We start from the raw sequence: 8,162 nt of genomic DNA, 5'->3' as shown, positions 1-8,162 counted from the left end.
AGCAGGAGCAGCAGGCACCTAGCCAAAACGGCCCAAAGGAGCCCTGGCAAGGGGCCGTGCTCAGTGCTGCAGAGGAAGGCAAAAAACCCCCGGGGACACTTGCTAGCCCACCGTGGGGGGAAAAAAGCCTTCCTCCCCGCAGCTGCAGGCCACGAGAGGCCACCTTCGTGGTGCATGAGCAGCAGGCAGTAACCCAGCCAAAATGGCCCAGAGGAGCCCTGACAAGTGCTCATGCTCAATGCTGCAGAGGAAGGCAAAAAACCCCCGGGCACCAGAGCCAATCTGCCCCGGGGCAAAATTCCTTCCTGACCCCAGCGTCGCCGGCCATGGGCTATTCCCTCAGCACGTGAGCAAGACCTGCCTCCTCGGCCCGCAGGCTGCTCACCCCTCCCAGGAGATGCCCAAGCCCGATTCTCCCTCCACCTGCTGCCACCTCAGGGCCTTCCCAGAGGGGCAAAACGCCCCCGGCCTGATCCATCTGGGGGACAACCATCCTTCCGGCGCCTGGCAAGGCACCAGTGGCTGCTCCAAAGCACCGGCACCCCCGCCAACATCTCTGCATCCCATTCCTCACGGCTGCTGACACTGGCTCCGCAGGGGATGAGGATGGCGAGCTCTGCAGCGCTCCTCAGGAAGGCATTCCCTTGCTCTTGCCACTGCTAGCCAGCTGAAAAGGCCAGCCAGCCTCACCAACCTCCAGCTGTTGGGGGTTCTTCTCGTCTCCAGCAGCCTCGTCGAGCCTCCTGCGGCCTTCCTCCCTCAGCCCTCGCCAAGTAATTCCACCGCCTCCTCAAGGACTTCCTCTCGCACGTCTTGGCGCTGCCCCCAGGCCAGCTATGGCAGCGCGACGCGGGAGCGTGCTCCCTTTTAGGCTGCCCCGGGGCATGGTGACTGCTGCGTTGCCGGGTGCTGGCACTGTGACACGGGGGTGACGGGGCCCCCCCTGCGCAGCCCCGCCCGCCGGCCCTCCGCCCAGCATCCTTCCCAGGAAGGCCTTTGGGCTGCTGGCCCCGAGGCAGTCCCTGCGCCCAGGAGGCTCAGGGGGCTGTCCCTGCCCTTGCTGGCCATGCCCTGGGCACAGCTGCTGGGCGTCCCGCTAAATACATCTGGACATTCAGACTACGTCGTCAAGGCTGTTTGTCCCATCTGCATTCCTTTGGTTGTGGGGATGCCAGAGGTGAAAGCAAGGCTTTTGCTTCCCTCGGCGTGAACTGTGCAGAGACGGAGAGCACGTGCAGGATGGCCTCGCCGTTCCTGACCCATGCACCAAGGCACATTTGCTACTCCCCTGCTTATGCTGACGTCTTCTTCTGGGAAAGAAGTCCCAAATCCTTTTCTCTTCTTGACCATCTTTTTCCTTGCACGCAAGAGCTTTTCTCCCCCCTTGGCCTTCATCCTCCATACCTTTCCGGAAAGTGACGGCAGCCCTCTCAGCCTTTGCCTTGCTCCTGCTAGTCGTCTTCACCTCAGCTAGAGAGTCCGGAAGGATGGCTGCAGGTCCCTTCCAACTCAACCCTTCTCTTCTCTTCACTTGTGTTCTATTCCCTGCACTCACGATGAGGCGAATAACAAGGAGACCACTATTTGCCTGAAATGCCAGGGGGTTTACAGCTCCAGAAACACTTTCGAGGACACAAATCAAAAAGGATACAAGTAGAAAGAGGATTTGATTTCATTTCATTTGACTTTCTTTTACTTCATTTTATTTTCTGTCTTGTTCTGTTGGTTTATGTTAGTTTAGTTTCGTTTCTTTCCTGTGATGTTATTGGATTTGATTTGATTCTATTTTCTTTGGGGTTATTTCTTATGATTTTATTTTATGTTGGTTTATCTTATTTTATTTGACCTTGCTTTACGCGTTTTTATTTTGGTTTGTTATTTTATTATTTTATCATTTTGTTTGATCTTATTTTGGTTTAGGCTCTTTTAGGCTATTTTGCTGAATCTCTTTCAGAGCCGAGGCTCACAAGCATTAACACAATGCGCATGTGCAGCCAGGAGCAGGCTGATGTGTTCTTTAGTTTAGTTTGAAAAAGCATCCCTTGCAGTCTGGCAAAGGAAAGCTGCAGAAAGGAGCAGCAGGAAGACAGGCCAAGCAGTCCCTCGTTTCTCAACAGTGCAGAAGAACTTGAAGAAGGAGGATGGGGACCGACCCCACACCGAAAAGCAGCAGAAGAGGAGGGGTGTGCTGCCCTGGGCTATTTTCACAAGTAGGACACGTGTCGATGACAAGCACCCCTTTTGCCTTCCAAAACTTGCTCCGCTGTGCTGCTTGGCCAGGGAGGCATGAAAAGCGCTCTCCTGCCTGCCCTGCGCTTCCATCGCATGCAGGGAGAGCTGAAAAGCGGCAGCTCCGCATGGGGCAGCAAGCCTGCAGCCCTTCCAAGCACAGGCTGTTTTGCACAAGCAAGGACACCTCGGGAAACGGAGCCAAGGGAAGAGCAGAGCTCGCTCCTGCTCCAAACCTGCAATGGGCAAAAGAGCCAGGGAGCGCCAGGGCACGAGGGGCGCCTCGCAGGTGCAAGAGCAGCGGGCAAGAACTGAGCCCAAAGGGCCCAGAGGAGCCCTGACAAGGGGCTGCGCTCAATGCTACGGAGGAGAAGAAGCAACCCCCGGGGGCCACCCTGGGCGTCTGCCCTGGGAGTCCAGAAAGCGTCCTCCCCCCGCATGCGGGGCACGAGGGCCACCTTCGTGGAGCAGGAGCAGCAGGCACCTAGCCAAAACGGCCCAAAGGAGCCCTGGCAAGGGGCCGTGCTCAGTGCTGCAGAGCAAGGCAAAAAACCCCCGGGGACACTTGCTAGCCCACCGTGGGGGGAAAAAAGCCTTCCTCCCCGCAGCTGCAGGCCACGAGAGGCCACCTTCGTGGTGCATGAGCAGCAGGCAGTAACCCAGCCAAAATGGCCCAGAGGAGCCCTGACAAGTGCTCATGCTCAATGCTGCAGAGGAAGGCAAAAACCCCCGGGCACCAGAGCCAATCTGCCCCGGGGCAAAATTCCTTCCTGACCCCAGCGTCGCCGGCCATGGGCTATTCCCTCAGCACGTGAGCAAGACCTGCCTCCTTGGCCCGCAGACTGCTCACGCCTCCCAGGAGATGCCCAACCCCGATTCTCCCTCCACCTGCTGCCACCTCAGGGCCTTCCCAGAGGGGCAAAACGCCCCCAGCCTGATCCATCTGGGGGACAACGATCCTTCCTGCGCCTGGCAAGGCACCAGTGGCTGCTCCAAAGCACCGGCACCCCCGCCAACATCTCTGCATCCCATTCCTCACGGCTGCTGACACTGGCTCCGCAGGGGATGAGGATGGCGAGCTCTGCAGTGCTCCTCAGGAAGGCATTCCCTTGCTCTTGCCACTGCTAGCCAGCTGAAAAGGCCAGCCAGCCTCGCCAACCTCCAGCTGTTGGGGGTTCTTCTCGTCTCCAGCAGCCTCATCGAGCCTCCTGCGGCCTTCCTCCCTCAGCCCTCGCCAAGTAATTCCACCGCCTCCTCAAGGACTTCCTCTCGCACGTCTTGGGGCTGCCCCCAGGCCAGCTATGGCAGCGCGACGCGGGAGCGTGCTCCCTTTTAGGCTGCCCCGGGGCATGGTGACTGCTGCGTTGCCGGGTGCTGGCACTGTGACACGGGGGTGACGGGGCCCCCCCTGCGCAGCCCCGCCCGCCGGCCCTCCGCCCAGCATCCTTCCCAGGAAGGCCTTTGGGCTGCTGGCCCCGAGGCAGTCCCTGCGCCCAGGAGGCTCAGGGGGCTGTCCCTGCCCTTGCTGGCCATGCCCTGGGCACAGCTGCTGGGCGTCCCGCTAAATACATCTGGACATTCAGACTACGTCGTCAAGGCTGTTTGTCCCATCTGCATTCCTTTGGTTGTGGGGATGCCAGAGGTGAAAGCAAGGCTTTTGCTTCCCTCGGCGTGAACTGGGCAGAGACGGAGAGCACGTGCAGGATGGCCTCGCCGTTCCTGACCCATGCACCAAGGCACATTTGCTACTCCCCTGCTTATGCTGACGTCTTCTTCTGGGAAAGAAGTCCCAAATCCTTTTCTCTTCTTGACCATCGTTTTCCTTGCACTCAAGAGCTTTTCTCCGCCCTTGGCCTTCACCCTCCATACCTTTCCTGAAAGTGACGGCAGCCCTCTCAGCCTTTGCCTTGCTCCTGCTGGTCGTCTTCACCTCAGCTAGAGAGTCCGGAAGGATCGCTGCAGGTCCCTTCCAACTCAACCCTTCTCTTCACTTGTGTTCTATTCCCTGCACTCATGATGAGGCGAATAACAAGGAGACCACTGTTTGCCTGAAATGCCAGGGGGTTTACAGCTCCAGAAACACTTTCGAGGACACAAATCAAAAAGGATACAAGTAAAAGAGGATTTGATGTCATTTGATTTTACTTTCTTTTACTTCATTTTATTTTCTGTCTTGTTCTGTTGGTTTATGTTAGTTTAGTTTCGTTTCTTTCCTGTGATGTTGTTGGATTTGATTTGATTCTATTTTCTTTGGGGTTATTTCTTATGATTTTATTTTATGTTGGTTTATCTTATTTTATTTGACCTTGCTTTACGCGTTTTTATTTTGGTTTGTTATTTTATTATTTTATCATTTTGTTTGATCTTATTTTGGTTTAGGCTCTTTTAGGCTATTTTGCTGAATCTCTTTCAGAGCCGAGGCTCACAAGCATTAACACAATGCGCATGTGCAGCCAGGAGCAGGCTGATGTGTTCTTTAGTTTAGTTTGAAAAAGCATCCCTTGCAGTCTGGCAAAGGAAAGCTGCAGAAAGGAGCAGCAGGAAGACAGGCCAAGCAGTCCCTCGTTTCTTAACAGTGCAGAAGAACTTGAAGAAGGAGGATGGGTACCGACCACACACCGAAAAGCAGAAGAAGAGGAGGGGTGTGCTGCCCTGGGCTATTTTCACAAGTAGGACACGTGTCGATGACAAGCACCCCTTTTGCCTTCCAAAACTTGCTCCGCTGTGCTGCTTGGCCAGGGAGGCATGAAAAGCGCTCTCCTGCCTGCCCTGCGCTTGCATCGCATGCAGGGAGAGCTGAAAAGCGGCAGCTCCGCATGGGGCAGCAAGCCTGCAGCCCTTCCAAGCACAGGCTGTTTTGCACAAGCAAGGACACCTCGGGAAACGGAGCCAAGGGAAGAGCAGAGCTCGCTCCTGCTCCAAACCTGCAATGGGCAAAAGAGCCAGGGAGCGCCAGGGCACGAGGGGCGCCTCGCAGGTGCAAGAGCAGCGGGCAAGAACTGAGCCCAAAGGGCCCAGAGGAGCCCTGACAAGGGGCTGCGCTCAATGCTACGCAGGAGAAGAAGCAACCCCCGGGGGCCACCCTGGCCGTGCGCCCTGGGAGTCTAGAAAGCGTCCTCCCCCCGCATGCGGGGCACGAGGGCCACCTTGGTGGAGCAGGAGCAGCAGGCACCTAGCCAAAACGGCCCAAAGGAGCCCTGGCAAGGGGCCGTGCTCAGTGCTGCAGAGCAAGGCAAAAAACCCCCGGGGACACTTGCTAGCCCACCGTGGGGGGAAAAAAGCCTTCCTCCCCGCAGCTGCAGGCCACGAGAGGCCACCTTCGTGGTGCATGAGCAGCAGGCAGTAACCCAGCCAAAATGGCCCAGAGGAGCCCTGACAAGTGCTCATGCTCAATGCTGCAGAGGAAGGCAAAAACCCCCGGGCACCAGAGCCAATCTGCCCCGGGGCAAAATTCCTTCCTGACCCCAGCGTCGCCGGCCATGGGCTATTCCCTCAGCACGTGAGCAAGACCTGCCTCCTCGGCCCGCAGGCTGCTCACGCCTCCCAGGAGATTCCCAAGCCCGATTCTCCCTCCACCTGCTGCCACCTCAGGGCCTTCCCAGAGGGGCAAAACGCCCCCGGCCTGATCCATCTGGGGGACAACGATCCTTCCGGCGCCTGGCAAGGCACCAGTGGCTGCTCCAAAGCACCGGCACCCCCGCCAACATCTCTGCATCCCATTCCTCACGGCTGCTGACACTGGCTCCGCAGGGGATGAGGATGGCGAGCTCTGCAGCGCTCCTCAGGAAGGCATTCCCTTGCTCTTGCCACTGCTAGCCAGCTGAAAAGGCCAGCCAGCCTCACCAACCTCCAGCTGTTGGGGGTTCTTCTCGTCTCCAGCAGCCTCGTCGAGCCTCCTGCGGCCTTCCTCCCTCAGCCCTCGCCAAGTAATTCCACCGCCTCCTCAAGGACTTCCTCTCGCACGTCTTGGCGCTGCCCCCAGGCCAGCTATGGCAGCGCGACGCGGGAGCGTGCTCCCTTTTAGGCTGCCCCGGGGCATGGTGACTGCTGCGTTGCCGGGTGCTGGCACTGTGACACGGGGGTGACGGGGCCCCCCCTGCGCAGCCCCGCCCGCCGGCCCTCCGCCCAGCATCCTTCCCAGGAAGGCCTTTGGGCTGCTGGCCCCGAGGCAGTCCCTGCGCCCAGGAGGCTCAGGGGGCTGTCCCTGCCCTTGCTGGCCATGCCCTGGGCACAGCTGCTGGGCGTCCCGCTAAATACATCTGGACATTCAGACTACGTCGTGAAGGCTGTTTGTCCCATCTGCATTCCTTTGGTTGTGGGGATGCCAGAGGTGAAAGCAAGGCTTTTGCTTCCCTCGGCGTGAACTGGGCAGAGACGGAGAGCACGTGCAGGATGGCCTCGCCGTTCCTGACCCATGCACCAAGGCACATTTGCTACTCCCCTGCTTATGCTGACGTCTTCTTCTGGGAAAGAAGTCCCAAATCCTTTTCTCTTCTTGACCATCTTTTTCCTTGCACGCAAGAGCTTTTCTCCCCCCTTGGCCTTCATCCTCCATACCTTTCCGGAAAGTGACGGCAGCCCTCTCAGCCTTTGCCTTGCTCCTGCTAGTCGTCTTCACCTCAGCTAGAGAGTCCGGAAGGATGGCTGCAGGTCCCTTCCAACTCAACCCTTCTCTTCTCTTCACTTGTGTTCTATTCCCTGCACTCACGATGAGGCGAATAACAAGGAGACCACTATTTGCCTGAAATGCCAGGGGGTTTACAGCTCCAGAAACACTTTCGAGGACACAAATCAAAAAGGATACAAGTAGAAAGAGGATTTGATTTCATTTCATTTGACTTTCTTTTACTTCATTTTATTTTCTGTCTTGTTCTGTTGGTTTATGTTAGTTTAGTTTCGTTTCTTTCCTGTGATGTTATTGGATTTGATTTGATTCTATTTTCTTTGGGGTTATTTCTTATGATTTTATTTTATGTTGGTTTATCTTATTTTATTTGACCTTGCTTTACGCGTTTTTATTTTGGTTTGTTATTTTATTATTTTATCATTTTGTTTGATCTTATTTTGGTTTAGGCTCTTTTAGGCTATTTTGCTGAATCTCTTTCAGAGCCGAGGCTCACAAGCATTAACACAATGCGCATGTGCAGCCAGGAGCAGGCTGATGTGTTCTTTAGTTTAGTTTGAAAAAGCATCCCTTGCAGTCTGGCAAAGGAAAGCTGCAGAAAGGAGCAGCAGGAAGACAGGCCAAGCAGTCCCTCGTTTCTCAACAGTGCAGAAGAACTTGAAGAAGGAGGATGGGGACCGACCCCACACCGAAAAGCAGCAGAAGAGGAGGGGTGTGCTGCCCTGGGCTATTTTCACAAGTAGGACACGTGTCGATGACAAGCACCCCTTTTGCCTTCCAAAACTTGCTCCGCTGTGCTGCTTGGCCAGGGAGGCATGAAAAGCGCTCTCCTGCCTGCCCTGCGCTTCCATCGCATGCAGGGAGAGCTGAAAAGCGGCAGCTCCGCATGGGGCAGCAAGCCTGCAGCCCTTCCAAGCACAGGCTGTTTTGCACAAGCAAGGACACCTCGGGAAACGGAGCCAAGGGAAGAGCAGAGCTCGCTCCTGCTCCAAACCTGCAATGGGCAAAAGAGCCAGGGAGCGCCAGGGCACGAGGGGCGCCTCGCAGGTGCAAGAGCAGCGGGCAAGAACTGAGCCCAAAGGGCCCAGAGGAGCCCTGACAAGGGGCTGCGCTCAATGCTACGGAGGAGAAGAAGCAACCCCCGGGGGCCACCCTGGGCGTCTGCCCTGGGAGTCCAGAAAGCGTCCTCCCCCCGCATGCGGGGCACGAGGGCCACCTTCGTGGAGCAGGAGCAGCAGGCACCTAGCCAAAACGGCCCAAAGGAGCCCTGGCAAGGGGCCGTGCTCAGTGCTGCAGAGCAAGGCAAAAA

This window comes from Platalea leucorodia, assembly GCF_965183815.1.
Source record: "Platalea leucorodia genome assembly, contig: HAP1_HAP1_SCAFFOLD_99, whole genome shotgun sequence".
Taxonomy (NCBI): domain Eukaryota; kingdom Metazoa; phylum Chordata; class Aves; order Pelecaniformes; family Threskiornithidae; genus Platalea; species Platalea leucorodia.
The sequence above is the reverse complement of the archived record's forward strand: the minus strand, read 5'-3'. Positions refer to the sequence as shown.